Source organism: Urocitellus parryii, chromosome 3 (assembly GCF_045843805.1).
Source record: "Urocitellus parryii isolate mUroPar1 chromosome 3, mUroPar1.hap1, whole genome shotgun sequence".
Lineage (NCBI taxonomy): Eukaryota > Metazoa > Chordata > Mammalia > Rodentia > Sciuridae > Urocitellus > Urocitellus parryii.
The window spans coordinates 121,198,345-121,216,619 of NC_135533.1; the positions used below are offsets into that span (position 1 = coordinate 121,198,345).

The following is an 18,275-nucleotide window of genomic DNA, read 5'->3' on the forward strand; positions in this document are numbered from 1 at the left end:
CAGATTGATGACACTAGACCCTTCATCATGGCAGACTGACATTAGTTCTCAGTGAAACATGCATTTACTCTTGAGGGAGCTTGTTTTTCTTGCCTGCAGAGCTTTTGCCAAAACTGTTATCCATGAACTTAGTGAACACCTTAACCACCATTGTGGTATACAACATGGGGCTTCTGAGCACAATGCTTATGTCACAGCCAATAAAGGAGAGCAATCAGCCATATTCCTGCCATTACTACTCTTACATTTCCCCAACATCCTAAAACACCAGGTCTGGCAAAAAAGTTGACTGGCTTTTGAGAAGTCAAAGATGAATCTTGGTGAGTGGTTACACCCATATCCAATACATGATGATATTTGTGGCATAGAAAGGATTCCTGGAGCTGGAATGAGGGCTTGGGACTGGGAGTGACTCCACTAGTGACTCGCTAGCACAATGTTTGCTTCCCATTTTAGTAATTCAACCCTATATTGGTCTAGTGAAGAGGACTTTGTTCCAAACACAGGACACAAGAATGACTGCTCTAACCTGGGTCCAAGCCTCCCTTTTGCTACTCATGACAAGGAACATTAGACCAAGTTGGGGCTATTGGGTCATGATTGGTCCTGATAATCAGAGGAATTAGGTTGCCGCTGCTGACTCAAAATAAGGAGGCAATATATGGAAAGAAGCATGTTCTCTTATCCTTCATTGTACTGCAGTTAAGGTCAGAATACCAACACAATCCAACTCAGCAGGGTTATTGGTGCACCTATGTTTTCTGGAGTGAGGATTTGTGCATTCCACCTGGCACTACTAGTTAGAGATCAACACTAGCCAAAGCATTTTTTGGTGGTCAAGGGATTTAGAATAGATAAGTGAGAAATTACCAATGATGATCACAGGAATTAGAATTCTATGGAGAAATATTCATTTTAATGTGAATATATTTGAATATGTTTTCCTTCCTCTGTCTGATTCTAGTGTCATCTAACATAGGCGTTTTAAAAATGGGTAACTATCCAAGCCCGGTGTCACAAGCCTGTAATCCCAGCCACTTGGGAGACTGACGCAGGAGGATTATGAGATCATAGAAGATTCAAGAAAAGCAAGGAGTATTCAGTGAGACCCTGTCTCTAAATAAAACACAAGATAGGGCTGGGGATGTGACTCAGTGGTCTAGTGCACCTGAGTTCAATCCTCTATTCAAAAGAATAAAAATAGTTAACATTTTACTTCAATATTTAATTTACAGGATATCATAGGTGGAGGAAAATGAACATACTTGAGGTCAAAAAGTGTATTGTATTCTATTGCTTGGAAAAGATGCACATTTTGGGGGGGGTTGTTGATGGATCATCTTATTAGATGTAGCCTGGATATCATAATTATCTTTAGGTGGAGAATGAGTGATCATGAAAGTGGCAATGAGTTTCTGGTTGACACAGGTGTAATATGGTGCCATTTTTAGTTAAAAATGTGTTAGCTTCAGTGTATTCCTAAAAATTGATCACATGTATATTTCTGGTAGTAGGAGGAATGCTTTCTATTGTATAAGCTATGGAGGTTAGAAGTGAATCCCTTCAATCCTGTGACTCATGCCTGCATATGTGTATCTGTTGGGCCACTACATAGAGAGGGGGGGTCAGGTTGTTCACATGTCCTTGGATTCACCTCCAGCATGGTTCTGATGCTTCAACTCTTTCATAACCCAGAATACTAGGACGACTGGCTCGATTTTTATTTTAACAAATGCAAGGAAAGAGTGGTGCTAGATGAGGCATCAGGGTATTTACCATGGAATTTAGCAGCCTAGGGCAGCTTTCTGAGTATAGAATGGCCTTCCTGGTCCATGATTAGTCAGGTATGTTGTTGCTGTGATGAAAATCTGACAAGAAAAAATTAGAGGAGGAATTTTTTGGACTCAGGTTTTGAAATTTGTCTGTTCATATATGGCCTTCTTGATTTCTCTGTTTCTAAACTGAGGCAAAATATCATGGCCTAATGACATAGAGAAGAAAAGCATCTTGAATCATGACAATCAGGAAGCAGAGAGACCTCAGTCTCTCAGAGAGACTAGGAAAAAAATAGAAACCCCAAAGTCTCATCCCCAGTGACAACCTCATTCAGCCACAGCCTACCTGTATATAGTTACCACCTATATCATTGGATTAACCACTGATTAGTTTTCACCTCACCACCTCTTCATTTTTCCTCTCAAAATTCTTGCATTGCCTCACCCATGAGATTTGTGGGACACCCTATATCCAAACCATAACAGTCCCTGAATGCCTTTGTGGGACATCACTCTTCATTGATTTCTGTCCTCAAATGCATGGCACAGCTGGGATCTCTGAGACCTCTCTCAGATTTTTGGGATAAGTGTGTGTTTGGTCAACATTCAAATTATGAATCCTCTGGGCATACTACTAATAGGAAGCCACTCAAATCAGCTGTGAGGACAAAAGAAGAGACTGGAGGTGGAGGTTCAGCATTCACATTTCTTCAAGCTGCTTTGGGCAAAATATCATCCTTGCTCTCGTGTTATAGTCACTTTCCAGATGTTGACCCCTTTGCCAGTCTTCCAACTCTACAGAGCTGTTTTTTGTTTTGTTTTGTTTTGTTTTAATCTGGGTCTAGTTCAGATGGGCTGTTGCTTTCATGTTCCTATCCATAGGCAGGGCAGCTCCCTGCTGAGAGACCACTGATGACAAGTGACTCAGCATAAGATCACCATGGGCCCTCACATTCTTCATAGTCCTCTCAGTAGCTCCAAGATGGACTTTGGTTTCATCTTTGGCATTTCATTTAATGTTCCTCTTGTTGTTAACATGCTTTTATGCATTTCACAGTTATACATTGTTTACATAATCAACCACCTTCTTTTATGGATTTACCACCAATTTTAGTCTCAAACTTTGTGTTTGACATACTTCATTCTGCAATGTACCATAAATAGCCACATTTATTTTTATTTTTTTAATCATCCATGCTTTATTTGGCATGTTTAAAATCACCACAATCCAGACCTGATGGACAAAACAAATTTAGGTCCTTTATTATCTGTGAAGTTCATCAGTGTCACAGTTTCTAGGGCTGAGCTCTGAAAAATGAGTTGTCAAGGATTCCTCAATCAGGGAGAATCCTGCCTCTGAACCAAGGTGAATTCCAGGTTCAAGGCTCTGAGAGTCAGTGTCACTCTGAGATCCTCCTCAGGGATCCTGTCCATTCTTCATGCAGGGAGAAGTGACCAAGTGCTCCCTTCCCTCATGCATGACCGCATAGGAAATTCTTCCTGGAAAAAACGTATGTATGGCTGTAGGTGGGAGGAAATGCCAGAGAGGACTGTGAAGCCATCTTTGGAAGACCCTAGGTTAGAGAAGTCTTCCCAGGGATGACTTCTGGACAGTGATAAATAGTTCCCTGAGATTAGCAGGAGGCACATGCAGTCAGGCTGGGAGAAGAAAACAGACCGTAGGAGCCCACATTTTCTCATACAATGCCCCCTCCTACAGCACCTGGACCTTAGAGTTTTCTCCCTAAGGAAATTCAACCAGCATGGTCTGCCATGTTTAAACATACAATCAACCTCCTTCAGTGCATTTCCCAGGTGGGTGTGCCTTGGCTCTTGCCAGTGTCCTGGGGGTGATCCTGTGTTTGTCTGACCCTCAGAATGTGGTCACTGAAACAACAGACACAGTTTAAACTCTTCTGATGTCCTTTCATGGACTGAATTTGGACTCCTCCTGTTCACCCCCAGGGCTGGCCTCACTCCTGAATTCTGCCTATGCAACCCCAGCTTCTATCCTAGCTTCCTCTGAATGTCCCTCCACTGCCCCCTTGCTGGTTAAGGATTCAGAGTAGCAGCCACCCTCCTGAGGACCCCAAATCTTCTGTCATTGGAGAGCCTATTGTTAGGATGGCCAGCCTCATTCTGTGCCAGTTGTGCCAAAATGTACCCTGTCCTGTGTCCCAGATTGGTGGCATTGACAGTGCTTGAGGAGTCATGGCAGGTCAAGTTCCTGCTACCAAGTGCTTTGTTTCTGTTAGAAGAGAATCTATCAACCCAAGCCTATCTCCCCACATGCAATAGTGTAGAGAAATTGTGTGAAACTTTGTGTGGATGCAGGCTTCTTAGGTATTGAGAAATCAAGACTCATGTGTTCCATCTAATGTAATCACATATAATGACAGACTTCTGCCAATGTGCTGATTTCTACATGTATTTTATCCTTTTTTTAGATTCCTCACTGCTCCTCTAGCAGATTCCATTGTGATTGTTTTTTCCCCCCATCATACCACTTTGGTTACCTTTCATATCCTTTTATCTGTATTTTAAATTTATTTTCATAGTGGTTTCTATTTGCTTTACATCAACACCAATGTAGTTTGCAATGATGCTGAGTTCTATTACCATGTTCCCTTTCCTCCTACCCTCATCTGTCCCTTCTTGTTTATGATGCTGTTATCAAAGTCTGATGTGCATACTGGAATTTTCTGTTCATTTCCATTATTGATTCAAACTATGAACTTTTCTCTCCTGTTTTTAATTCTTATGGCAATATGTTAGAAACTATGTTAGGATTTATGTTCAACTATTTAAGTACCTTTAGCAGAGATATTAATTCTTCAGGTTCTCAAGAAGTTCCCATCTCTTACCCTTCTTAAGTCTTAGGACTCCCCTCAGTATTTCATGCTGGGCAGGACTACTAGAACCAAATGTGCTCTGTAACTGTCCCATTTGTGGTGGTCAGCTCTTCTTCACTGTGACCATTATACCTGACAGGAACAAGTTAGTGGAGGGCAGATTAATTTTTTGGCTTGTAGCCTCACAGGTATCCATGAGCTTCTGACTCTATCATAGAAACAACATGGTAGAAGGTCATGGTGGAATATGTAGAAGATTAAAACTAGACCCTTATTTTTCACATTGCACAAAAATCAACTCAAAATATGTCAAAGGGCAATGGTGAGCCATTTCCAAGGATGTGGAGCAGCTGCAGCAGTCTAGGTCACAAGGAGAACAGGGGCAGAGCCTGCCAGGGCACCCTCAGGGCAGGACAAGATCTCTGAGCAGGTGCCATTGACATTGCCTTTGCACTGCCCCCATACTTCTGTGCCAATATGAGAATAGTTATGGTGGCCTTGCTCAGGAGATGCAGCTTGAATGCACAGGATATGTTCCCCTCTTAAAAGAGTAGGAAACTGTGGTGCAGGCAGGTGTGCATAATGAAGCATCGGCACCAGGCCTGCTGTCAGCTCTGGGGATGCCATGGGCATGGATGGCCCTAGGCACCCACTGAGCAGCTGGGACCAGGCTTCCTGGCACGAGGGCAACCAGTCTCTGCCGCTGGGAGCTGTGGTGGGCAGGCTCCTGAACATAGGCAGTGAAAGCGGTCCTGCAGGCAGAGTGGTGTGGGCATGGCTCAAGGCAAGTTGGTGAGCCTAGCTCTGCTTGTTGCCTCAGATCTGGCTCCTGCTGGGCTTTGTGCTGGCCTCATAGGCTTGTCCTGCCCCATGCTTCAGAGTTGAAACCAGTGGGTCAGTGGTGCTGCAGCAGCCTGGGGGACTGCTGGTGGTGGCAAAAGAATCCCAGGCCTACAGGGCACAAGAAGATGTGGCTATGGCCACAAGGATTGGCCCAGTTGGCAGCCTCACATGACAGGAAACTTCTCTTTGTGGGAGTCATGATCACCCAGAAATACTTCAGACTCCTGCTGTGGTCACCTTCAGAATATGACCTAAGACAATTTTCTGGGAAAGTGGAGTTTTTCTCTACTATGTGTCTGTACCATCTGTACCATTTCCAATTGTGCCACTATGGGGTGTGGATGGCACTTACCCACTCCAGAAGAATTTTATGATGCTCAAGTATATGCATGATCACTGCTTGGACAGTGATCTGGAAGCAGATGATGATCTTGACATCAACAGAGATCATCTGAAGAGATTCCTGAGGAGTTTGAATATCCGTGAGCCCCTGCTTTTCAGGCAGACAGGACAGAGCACTACAGAAATGTTTTGGGTCTTATGAGATTCATCAGCTTTATTTAAATGAGAATTCTGAAAAACAAGAAGGGATACATTTGAGATCTCCAGAACAGTAAGATTCACTAAGCTATCATGTTCAACCTGAACAAAAACCCAAGCTACCAGTACAAACTGCACAGCTACATTCTCAGTCGCCAAACTGCAGAGCAGCAGCATCACACAATACAATTCCACTGAGAAATCATCCTGATGAGAAAATACAGCAACACAGAGATGCATAAGATAGACCAACATCTGGGAATCCCTACTTCCTTCATGAGACTTCAGTCCTGCCCTCAAGAGGAAGTTCTGCAATGGGAATTTATGACTGGGAATAATTTGTTTTTGTCTGTGGACTATTAGCCAACCTGCACCCTCCCTCCTAAGAAGAATGGACTCCACACAGATGGAAGCCTTGAATGACATCTTCATGTAGGTAATGGAAATGATCAAGGCCACCACCAAGAGCTGGGAATGCATCATGGACTTTAAGGAGGTCTGGTGTGGCTATTATCCTGTGGTGAATCCCATGTATGAGGCAGAGTACATTCTGAACCTGCTGCTTCTACATAAGAAGTATAAAGGAAAGAAGATGTCAGTTCCTTTGATGAGGCATGCAGACCTACAGCAGATTTACAGCAAGATTCAGTTAGTGGAGCATGAGGAACTAGACACTCAGGAGCTGGCCAACAGAACTAACCAGAAGTTTGGATACCTATCCTTTCTCTCCAATTCCCTGAAGTAGCTTGTTCCTTTCCAGTTCTCTGGATCCAAGAACAAATGCAAAGAGCCCAAATATGAAAATTTCATATACTGATGCCATTCTCTGGACATTTTGACATGTTTGTGAGGTTTCTTGGAAACTTGGGGAAGACATGTCCCACCCCAAATCCGCACGCCAAAGTGGTTGTACTACTTTTTAATTCTGACTCCAACCTTGATATGGCCAAACTACTGGAACTGATGAGAGATTATAGCAGTAAGTACCCTAAAGGTGATATGACGATTTTGCCTGTGTCTGTAGAATTTTCAATTGCTCTTGCCCTCAGGGTGGGATCTTCCCATTTAATAACAAATATTTACACTTCTTCTGTGCAGTTGACCTGGTGTTTATCATGAAACTCCTGCAACAGTGTTGAGCAAGTAGAGTTTGGGGCCGACAAACACATTCCCCAATCATCTTTAGACAGTTATGATTGAAAGATTATTTATGGTGGGAAAGTTCCCAGGAACAACCATTATTCCTTTTACTTAAAAAAATGGCTTCTGTAGAAACTATGGGTTTGGCATTACTTGTACCTATAAGGGACATCTTGTCTGAGTGGGTGGCAGTTTCCATCCAAGGCTGGGGCTGAAAGATGTGAACATCTTCAACACAGTTCTCTAGGCAGGTTTGAGGATGTTCAGAAGCCAGGAAGTAGGAGTAGCACACGTCCAACACACTGTCTTCCATGACACCAATCTGGATCCCAAACAATAAAAAGTGTGCTTGGGGTCTGAAGTATCATCACATGGTTCCATGCTGCAGTTAGCATAAATGGGACTGGAGAAAAATGATCCAAGTTACAGTCAAAGCAGTCAGTCTGATGTCCAGCTCTCCTGGACAAAATATTTTTTATTATCTATTTAAAAAAATGTATGAACAGCTTTTGAAGTCCATGCAAGGTTATAATTTCTAAGTAGTTTTCTTACATAGTACTCCTTTAATAATGAGTTTTGTGAACAAAATTGTGGTTAGTGTTTGCCTTTGAACACGTCTTCCTTTGAACATTATGTAGCAGACCAGCTTAATTCTTATTTGAAAGTCTTGGATGATTTTTTTTTTCCTTCCAGGCCTCTTCTCTTCAATCCTATGGCAGAAAACATGAACATTCTCATGAAGTATTATTGGGAAAAAAAGAAACAAAACACTGTAAAATTCTGTTTTGTTAACATTGCATAGTTTCTAACTTTTGTCTCTTTTTACAAGTTTTTTTAAAGCCATCTCAAGTTCTAGAGTAGGAAGTTGAGCAGGGAGGGCAGGCAGAAGCGTCCCTGATGTTGCAGTCTGGCCTCATGGCAGTGTTGAGATGGTTAAACCTTTAAGATCTGGGGCTTGTGGAAGGTCTCCAGTCACAGATGGTGTGCCCTTCAAGGGGATTATGGAATCCCCGTTCCTCTCTCTTTTTCTCTTTCCCTTACCTGCCATGAGGTGAGCAGATCCTCTCTACCATATGCTGCCCAATATGATGGACTGCCTTATTTCAGGGCCAAAGTGATGGAGTCAACTGATCATGGACCAAAATATCCATACCTGAGAGGAAGAAGACACCTTTTATCCATATAAAGTTGATTATTTCTGGTGTTTGTTAGAATGATGGAAAGCTAACACTGCAGGAATGCAGAACCAGAGTTTTATCCCTTCATCCCTCCTCCTGTAACCACCCCTGCAGCCTTCCACTGGATATCCAGCCTCCCCCATGAAGAAGGGCTTCAACACTTTCTGACTTTTGGCTCCCAAGGCTGGTGTCTGTTGCCCTCTTTTAGATTTTCCCTGTCACATTGCATTCTAAGCAGTTGGATGGGGAGTTTGAAGTTAAATAATTTAAATTTCCCCAAAACCAGCATCCAGTTTGGGGCTGTTTTCATCTAAGGTGTATTAAAATGACTGGTCCTCTCAGGTCTCTAGCTGGCACTGGTAAAGTCCCAGGACACAGACTTTATACAAATCTGCTGTGTGTCTTAGGAAAGAGAACTCCCTCTGTGTACCTCCATTAAGTCATGAATATAAGGAACTAGAATATCCATGCTAGGTCGTTGAGTCTATGATACCATATTCTACTAGAGGAGAAGAGTCTCCAAATCCCTTGGGAGAGCAAGGTAGGGGATACCTCAGCCTCCAAATATTACCAGAGGAGGCACTGTGCTTAAGATTTTGGAGGCCTCTCCAAGGGCACTTGGATCTACACAGATATTCCCTGAGAATTCTGACACTCAGAACTATTGTTATGTCTCCAAAACAATACTTAGTCATCCTCTGTCTCAGAATCCCCAATTCCCCACTCTGTAGTGGGACAATCACATGAGATGAGAGGAACCATTGGAAATGAAAAGGAGCAGGAAGCTGAGGACACCTGGGCCTAGGAAGGATGAGTACCCTATAGCCTCAGGCAGAGTCTCTGAGGCCTGTGAGTAGAAATCAGGCATCCCAGAGGCTAGAGCAAGTCCTTCTGATTTGGCAGCTACTGTAAGGGCATACCTAACCCCTTTCCCCAAGAGAGACAAGCCAGGCTCCAGGGACACTGAGAAAAGCGCCAGCTAAACCAAGACTCTTCTGTCATTGCCAGAATTCACCTCTCAGTGTATGTCAGTCTAGAGCAGGGGAGGGTATGAGCATCTAGAGGTGCAGATGCAGTAGCGGGGGTAAATCCCCTGCCCAGCTCCCTGAGGAATTCCCAGGATCCAGCCAGACTTGGATTTCCAAATTTCTGAGTGTGAGGATGAGGTCTGTGACATGAGACACCTGCTGCAGGTGCAGGAGCTGTTGGGGGGTGGGGAGTTGAGGATGCACATTGGTATAGCTGGGGATGCTATGTTTAGGGACAGTTTTTCCTCCCTGATTCCTGGGACAATCCCTGGGGGAAACCACAGCTTCTGGGTCCTGAGTAGTGGGAGAGTCATGCCCATATGGTGGTGCTGTGGAAGGAACAGCTGCAGCTCAGACTACTAGGATGGAACCCGCCACCAGTCCCCAGGTTGTGAGGAGTCCCAGGCCAGAGGCAGGAGTGAGACATGCAACCCAACAGGAGAGAAGCTGAACTGGCTCAGGGAACTCCCAGGGGCTCCCCCCTGAACTCTGCATGATATCTTTTAGGACACTTTGTCCATCTACAAGGTCAGTGACATGTGGGGTTTATTAGCCTTCATCACCAGGCCTGGCCCTCAGAAAAGGAGAAAACAACATTGTGGAATGGAGAGATCCAGCCTGGAGATCATGACAGCTGATCTGATGAGTTGAGGCAAATTATTCAGTCATGATCACCATCCTTGTCTTTATCTCATTCTTCCTTCTTATCATGATCATCATTGAGTCATTTGAAAGTTACTTGAGATTGAATGATCAAAATTTATCAACTATACTGGGATGTTTCTGGGAGTGGAGAAGACACTAGTAATAATTATGTGAGTACAACAAAATTAGGAATGTCTGGAAACCCCAGGATATAGGTCTAGAGCTCTTCTGCATAGAGCCCCACTGGTCTAGAGTGGTTCTGTGGAACTATTGCCCTAACAGATTAGGTTTGAGATTAAATAACTTGGCAGGTATTCAGGAAGACTGAACCTGACCCTAGCACTCTCTGCCATGTCTCTGTGTTTATGTTCCCATGGCCTCCCTACAATTCTTCAAGAAGACCAAATAGGTAAGCATTTCCCTCAGATCACCCCAGATGGAGGGAACTCTCATGCAAGGTCATTTTAACAATCTCTTGACTCTTGGGGACTTTGAACAAAAAAAAAATGTTTTTGAGAAAGAAGCAACCTTCCAAGACCATGTCAGTGCTACTTTGGGAATCATCCAATCTCATATGTTTGAGGGATCCAGGTTGATTTAGAACTGTTCTTCATCCGTATCTCATTGAGGAGCCTCAAGGAGGAGCTTTGATTCAAGGTCATGACATGTGGCTTCTTTAGAGCCATAGAAACCCATCCTGAAGAGGAGATGAAGACTGAGGTTTCTGTGAGATCTCAAGAATTCAGACAGCAGCAGGGAAATGTTCTGGAGATGAGGTGGGAGACAGCAAAACTGGACCAGGAATGACAGAGCCCCTGGTGAAGAAGCTCATGTGTCAGAAAGAAAGGGCAAAGTCCACTAACATTATGCTGTGTCATTAAATGTCAGTGGGCATTACAAGTGGACAGTGACTATGTCATCCATACTCTTAGAAGCTCAAATTTCTAGTTGGCTTGAAAACTTTATTTTGGACCTGTGTTTTGGGAAATACAGGCTTGGAGTCATGAGTACTGTGGGTTGAAGGATATGGGTGTCTCCTGTCCAGACCTGGTGGAGGATATTCTCCTAGTGCTTTTGCAGGTCTCACAGGGGGGTTGGGGAAGTCACCCAGTTCAGCTTAGCAGGAGCTGCTGCTCTGCTTCTTCATTCCCCAGGGGCCCCAAACAGCCACTTGCTTCCCTTCCTCCAGGCCAGAGCAGCCATTTACTGTCCCTCCTCTGCAGCCCCAGAGTCCCCTCCCTAGGGCTCCTGGACACCCACCATGCTATTCTGGGCTATGACTTTTGGTGTAGATAAAGCCAGTCTCCTTCCCCCTTCTGACTCTGAGAACTTTGTCTCAGCCCAGGGCCCATCAGCTACTGGTCCCTCACATTCTTCCTTGTATATTGAGGGACTTTCCCAGCATAGACCTGCCCTGTGTGATGGGGATATTACTCCCTAGGGTCAATATAGGTATGAATTTGGCACAGAGATGGGAGAAGATGGGTGGGATTAGGTCTGGATCTGCTGCCTTTGGGCTATATGGAGCCTGGGCAGACTGTGTATGTCTCTCAAGGTCATCTATGAAATAGGCAATCATAGCCCTCAGGTCTCAGAGTCACTGGAGGGTCAATGTGGTACTTTGACTTGCCCTAAATGGCCCAGAGTTGGCCACTGAGGCATCTCATAGATGCTTCTGTTGTTTAAATTCATCCCAAGCTTAGGGGGAGATTCCTGTGCTGGGTCTGACATTCCCTGGTCTTCATGGATGGTGCTGACCTCCAGGAACTTGAGGAGGGGACAAGTGGTAAATTCCACATTGTCCCCTAGCAGCTTGTGAATTTCTCCAGGTTAGGTGGTCCTCATGTCCCTCCACCCAGTACTTGGCCCATACCACAGCTATGCTCACACAGGGCTTGTTGAATGAATGTGTGAGTGAATTAATGATTCAATGACAATGGGCCACAGGGATGAGGATATATGGAAAGAGCCTGGGGATAGGTCACCCCACAACTCACTGTGACCCTGACTGGATCATCCACTTATTGTTGGAGCCTCAGTCCTCTCATATGGGAAATTGGCACACAAATACCTTGTGTGTTTTGCTTTGTGGACCAAATGAGCCAGAGTAGACAGAGGAATCCAGGTCTTCCAACTTCACAGAACCACAAGAGAGTTCACATGCTCAGCTGCTTCTCTTGGCCTTGTATAGGCACAGCCTGCCTAGAAGGGAGAGTGACCCAACACACATGTGGCTTTAACACATATTGTACCTTAGTGGGCTTGGCCCTTACAATCAGGCATGGGGGAAGATATAGCCACCTTGGGTTGACCTTGGGCCAGTGGACCTAGGTGCTCACCATCTGTGTAGAGCTGCCTTAGTTCTTAGAACCTCTGTCTCCTCACCCACGAGGCGTGGGAGTATGGACATCTGCCTCCAAGGTGGTCTGGATCACATGATATAAAATATGTCAGATACCAGCTCAGCGTTTCTCTGAAAGCAACCCTCAGCCAAGGTCACTACATTGACAGGTGGTGGCAGGTGAGATCACACCTGCAGCAGAACTGGGAGCAACTTTACAGTGAAACATGGAGGGCTCAGTAAGGTCCAGTCCAGAACCAAACTGAACCTCTAAGGGACAGACTGCTAGAGACACAGCCCTTGTCACAGGGTGTCTGCCTCCAGTGGGGACTCAGAATGAATGGTAAGCCCATTCTGGGGCAGGACTGCCACCAGGAGAGCCAAATTAGCAGCTCCCAGCAGCCATCAAGCCCAAGCAAGGCTAAGAGATTGAGCATGCAAAGAAGCAACAGTCCCAGAGTACACAAGGAGTCAGTTCCCAATAGTCCTAACAGGGCAGCACCAGCATAGAGGACCAGAAAGAGGTGTCCAGCTGGGTGAGGAGTTTCAAAATGGTGAGAGTGGCATGGAGTGTTCAGGTCCAAGATCAACATAGGAGACCAGTGAGAGGATCCTTGAATAAAGCCACTTGAATGCCATCAGTGCCACAGGAAGTGGATAGAGAGGATGTGGCAGGAAATTCTGGGCAATTTCTGGGAAGGGAGGGCATGGAGTCCAGGAGTCCTTGGAGACACACTGATAATGGTAGGAGCAGGGAAGTGACAACTCAGTGATCTACTTTTGACAAATCACTCAGAGTCTCTGGGCCATGGTGTCTCCATTGTAGACTAAAGATCCTCATAATATCTTCCTCCAAGAGCTAGAGCACTTTGGTGACAGAGAAGTAGACTCAGGGGTCATGGGAAGAAAATGTCTCAGAGAAATGACTGAAATCATAGTCCCTTCCCTGTGATCCTAGACAAATTAGGGACTGACTGTGGAAGGCCAGGGATGTGGGCAGGGTTGAGTCTGGGCTGGTCCTAGAAATTCCCAGATTGGGGATGTACAGACAAAGGGAGAGGAATTGGGGAGATGTCTACCCTGATACCCAAGGAATTAGGAACAAAGCTGAGCTCCACTGAATGAGGGACTCTAAGAATAGTACTTCCTAATCCTGGAACCTGTGAATATATTATAGCCTGTAATCACAGGGACCTTACCCAGGGGATGATGTTAAGGGGTCTGAGATGGAGGATTATCCCAAATTATCTGGGTGGTCCAAGGTAGGGGAAAGAGGGAGGTGGGAGATCAGAATAAGAGAAGGAATGTGGTAATTGAAGGAGAGAAGAGAGAGAGAGAGAAGGGGAAGAGAAAGCCAGAAAGAGAGATTTGTAGGTGCTACACAGCTGTCTTTGAAATTGGAGGAAGGGATCAGGAGTCCAGGGATGTGGTATCCTCTAGGAGCTGGAAAAGTTCAGACAATGGTCTCATCCTGAGTCCCTGAAGGAGCCTGGCCTCACAACACCTTGATTCTAGATCCCCAGGATGTATTTTGGACTTCTGACTTCCAGACTTGTGAGAGAATAAATTATGCACCTTGTTTTGAGCCACTGTATTGCAGTGATCTATTTCAGCAGCCACAGAAAGCTCCCATAAGAGTGGAGTCCTCATTGTGGCCTCTCCACAGCCCCTGCCCATGGTGACACAGGCATGACCCTAGGCCCTGGGCCCCAACCCTGCTAATTTCCATGGAAAAGTAAAGAGACTGGAGCTCAGGGACTGCATGAGCAGGTAGGGTGGGGCTGGGCCACAGATTCATCATTCCTTCATGGTCAGAGAGTGGCTGGATCTCCAACCCTGCTAGTCACTGCCTCACAGAGAAAGTCCCAGTACAGGACCTAATTTTCCTGCTGATGTCCACAGTTGAATAAAATACTCCCAATAAATAATGACTTCCCTGTCACCAAAGGGAGATGGCAGGTGACACTTTAAAGAATCACTATGTTCTGGGGCCATGAATTGGTCATCCTGTGTGTATATCAGAACCCAAGTCCCTTCAGTGTTGAAGCCTCAGATAAAACATGTCTCCACCTCTAATTGTGGTACAAGGTGCCCTGTCTCATTTCCCTCCAGCAACTGTCTTAGAAATTATGAGCACCTATTTCCTTGGGCACAATAGTTCCCTGGGAGTTAGGAGCTCATTGTTGGCGAATGTCAGAAATTCTTGGCAGGCCTTTTGTGTGGCAGTTTCCTTCTTAGCTTCCTCCTATTTCTCTTTTGTACCCACACCTACCATTGGATAAGGAAATGAGGTGGGCTCTGATTTTAAGAGTTTGGAAAGCCAACGGCTTGGTGTGCCCTGAATTCTGTGGACAGTCTTGTTTTCAGGAGTGATGGGGGTAGTGAATATGTGTGGGTAGGAGCTGAGTTGGGCAAAGAGGATGAGGGGATTCCAAGAGCCCATCCCAGAAGAGAGAAGCACAGTTTGTTGCTCTTGTTTGATGCAAGTGATAAGCGGTATGTGAGGGTCAGGGCTTGTGGAACAAAGCCTTCCATAACTGTTCAGGCCCTGGGCTTATCCTCCCTCTGCTGCCCAATCCTAGTACTTCCCCCACCACTTGCTCCTGCCCTGGCTTGAAATTCTGGCTTTGTGGCATGGATGTCTACGGCAACCAGTACAGCACCAAGATGGGTCCAGCTAGCAAAGCCAGGATGGTAGAGAGGCAGAATGAGGCTTCATGCAGTTCTGGGCCTGTGGCCCAGAATTTCTCCTCAGGGGTTCTCAGTCTGTGCCCCTGGAAGAAGGGTCAGGAGAAGTAAGACACTGAAAGAGGGGGGGATGTGTGTGTGTGTGTGTGTGTGTGTGTGTGTGTATGTGTGTAGTGGAGGGAGTGTGCGAGCAAGTGACACCTACCCCAAACCTGTCATAGGGTTACTGAGGGCCCTAAGTACTTGGTTGAACCTTCTCAGTGAACTTCATGCTTCTAGGTACCCAGTCTGGTGAGCCCTGACCTCTGACCCTCAGGCAGGACTGCCTAACCTTCTGTAGCAACCCATGGTATAATCCCTAAGAACTGTGCAACCTACCTCCTCTCCAGCCCCATGAGTACTCTCTCAGGGTCCAGTCTCTGCACCTCTTAGTGTCCTTGCCCTGTAGCTAGCTGCACCCACACCCTGATCAAAGTCACTAGCATCCTCCTTGTGACCAAATTCTAGATGTTGCATTTGCTCACCACCATCTATTCATTCATCTACTCATTCATAGGCCTGCAGACCATACTCTGAACCAGACAAATGAAGGAAAGTGATCCTCACCTTGGGTTAAGTGCTTTAAAGAACAGGCAGTCACAGAGCCACCACTGGAAGCCCAGCCAGCAGGGTGGGCACACAGTCCCACACCTCTGTATCTCTCTACAACATCTCCAGAGTGCATGGGCCTGGCTAGGTCCCACCACACCAGGTGTTTTGTGCTGCAGTTTCTTCTTTTGTCACTGTATTTTAAACATTTTGCACATCAGAAACTATTCTTGTTCATCATGCTTTACTGGTGTGTATGGAATCCCTTCCATAAAATGCACCATAATTTATTTATTCAAACCTGCCTTGGCCTCTTATACTGGCCACAGTCATGTAGCCAGATCTAGAGATGCAGCTCCCCTCTCATACAAATACCTCTCATACAAATACCTATGGCTCTAAGGATGGCCATCTCTGCAGGGGTTGCTTCAGGGCCCCTTCTCTCCTACCCTCTTCACATAGCTTCCAGCCTCACCAGCTAAGTCTAATAGTCTTCCCTGCCTCTGGGTGGAGTCCATGACCTTGCTCTACCGTGAGAGGATAGAGACTGAAATGATGGTGGCAGTTAGAACTGTCACCTGCCTTGTTTGATGGCAGTCTGATGCATTGTTCTAACTGTCTTGTTCTGATGGAGGCTGCCCATGGCCCCTGATGGCCCTGCTCAGGGTAGCCAGATCCAGGCAGTGGGGCCAGGAGGCAGGGGCTATTGGTAGACCTTCCTAAGCAGCCTTGGAGAGCTGCTGAGTGGACAGAAACCAGAGTTCTCAGGTCAGACCAGTTGGGCCTGGCAGGCAGTGGGCCCCATTCAGCACTCTGATACATGGACCTGGGCTGATCTGGGATGTAGAGGTGTTAAGAACTGACATAGCCTCATTCAGATAGCCTGCCTAATGCCCAGGGGTGCTCTTTAGCCCTCCAGTCAATATCTCAGCATTCTTACCTGGCCCTCATGAATCATAGTCCATGGAATTGAAGCTCCACAGTTGGTAAATGTCAAACAAGGGTTTTATGGTCAAATTTTGGATCAGCTGGGTTAAATGGTGCTGAAACTCTTTTCTTCTTTACTGCAGGGCATCTCAGGGCATTGGTTTTAGAGTGGGGTAGGTAATATTCTCTCTGATAGACATCCCTATGTGCCAAACTTCAGGGCCTGGTGCCCAGGAACCCATTTGGGGACCTAGTGACTGGGGTGACTTAGAGAAGTGGTGGAGGAAACCGTTGTGCCCTCAGCAAGCACAGGTCCTGAGATAGGTGGGCAATCCCACACAAACCTACACCCATGGAGTTCCTGATGGATGGAGGGACCATAGTTTTTCCAGCAATGAAAAGCAATGTGCAAATTTATGCTTTGGATTTATGACTCTATTTCTTTGCAGCAAATGACATGAAAAATGTCAGGCCAAGGCTAAAGTCGGGTGAGGGGCCCATCAAGAAAGAGGGTGGGGTTGAGGAGGATGGAGGACCTAGGGACTTAAGCCAGGATGGGACTTCAGGTCCCTCACCCATCTCAGATTGCTCCTTGCTTGCCTAGGTCCCCAGCACTGTGTCCTCAATTTGTCCCAGCCATTGTGACCTTATTAAGATGTTGCTTTTATTTGCCCTCCTGCCAGGATCCAGATGGGGGCTGGCTCAGGTACCTGCCATAAGTTTCCCCCTCCCCCCAAGTCTGGGCAGCCATAGGATCAGCTTGTGCAGTACTGGCTGGCTCTGTGACCTTGGGTAGCACCTCCCTTCCCTGGTCACTGGAGGCCTCATCTATAATCCATGGCTGTTGACCAGAGCTTATGTTCCTCACAAGTGCCCTCACAAGTAGGAACACTCCAAGTTCTGGGATTTTTCATGAGTGGGGCTTTGGGTAAGATGGATGGAGCTGGGTGCAGGGCCAGGATGAGGATTGGCTTGTAGCATCCCATAGCAGCCCCAGAACCTGGAGCAGAACCTGCACACTGTAGGTGCTCAGTAAAAATAGTGAGTGAAAATGGAAGGCATAAAAGGTCTTAAGCTGACTGAAAATACATGGCCACCATGCTTACTTGGCCCCCTATCTCTCCCCCATGCCACATCCAGCTCAACCTGCCTTGTCACTGGGCTCTGCACTGGTTCTCAGATCTGGAAGTTTGATTAGTGAATGCTGAACACCTCCCTGCCATATGTGGGACCTACACAGCTACTTCCTCCTAGCAGCTACACATCAGCCCTGTACACAGCTGCACTCCACTGGGCATCCAGAACCCCAAAATTCATTCTATGTGATATCAAATCATTTGTATTGGACATCCAACCCCACAGTCCTTGCCTGCCTACTCTACCTGTCCCCAAAGACAGGTTCATTGTACAAAGTCTGACCTTCTCCCTGTCCATTCCCTTTTATTCCTCATGGCAGGCCTGCCTTATTAGATCACCCCCTCCACCTCCTTGTTCAAGACCACAGACACCCCTGCCTACCATCTTATTTTCCATTAAGATGGTATTTTTCACCCCTCCTGCCTAAACCCTCCCAAGGCTGCCTCTAGATTAAACTTTTTCTCCTTACTTTCAGGGCCTGGGGGAAGCTCAAGGTGCTCTTTCCTGTCACCACATCTTCATGTCTCCCAAACAGTCTAACCCTGGCATGAGAGTGCAGAGAGTCATTAAAATTGTGGTGGCAGGGCCCAAGA

The 18,275-nt window shown here is 46.1% G+C and overlaps 1 protein-coding gene and 1 pseudogene across 1 annotated transcript in view; both read left to right on the forward strand.

Annotated features, from left to right (window-relative positions):
- Window positions 1-18,275, forward strand: part of LOC113197387 (uncharacterized) — a 519,021-nt gene that overhangs the window by 253,108 nt on the left and 247,638 nt on the right. The window lies entirely within an intron of this gene.
- On the forward strand, window positions 5,253-12,608 carry LOC113197393 (chondroitin sulfate synthase 1 pseudogene; annotated as a pseudogene).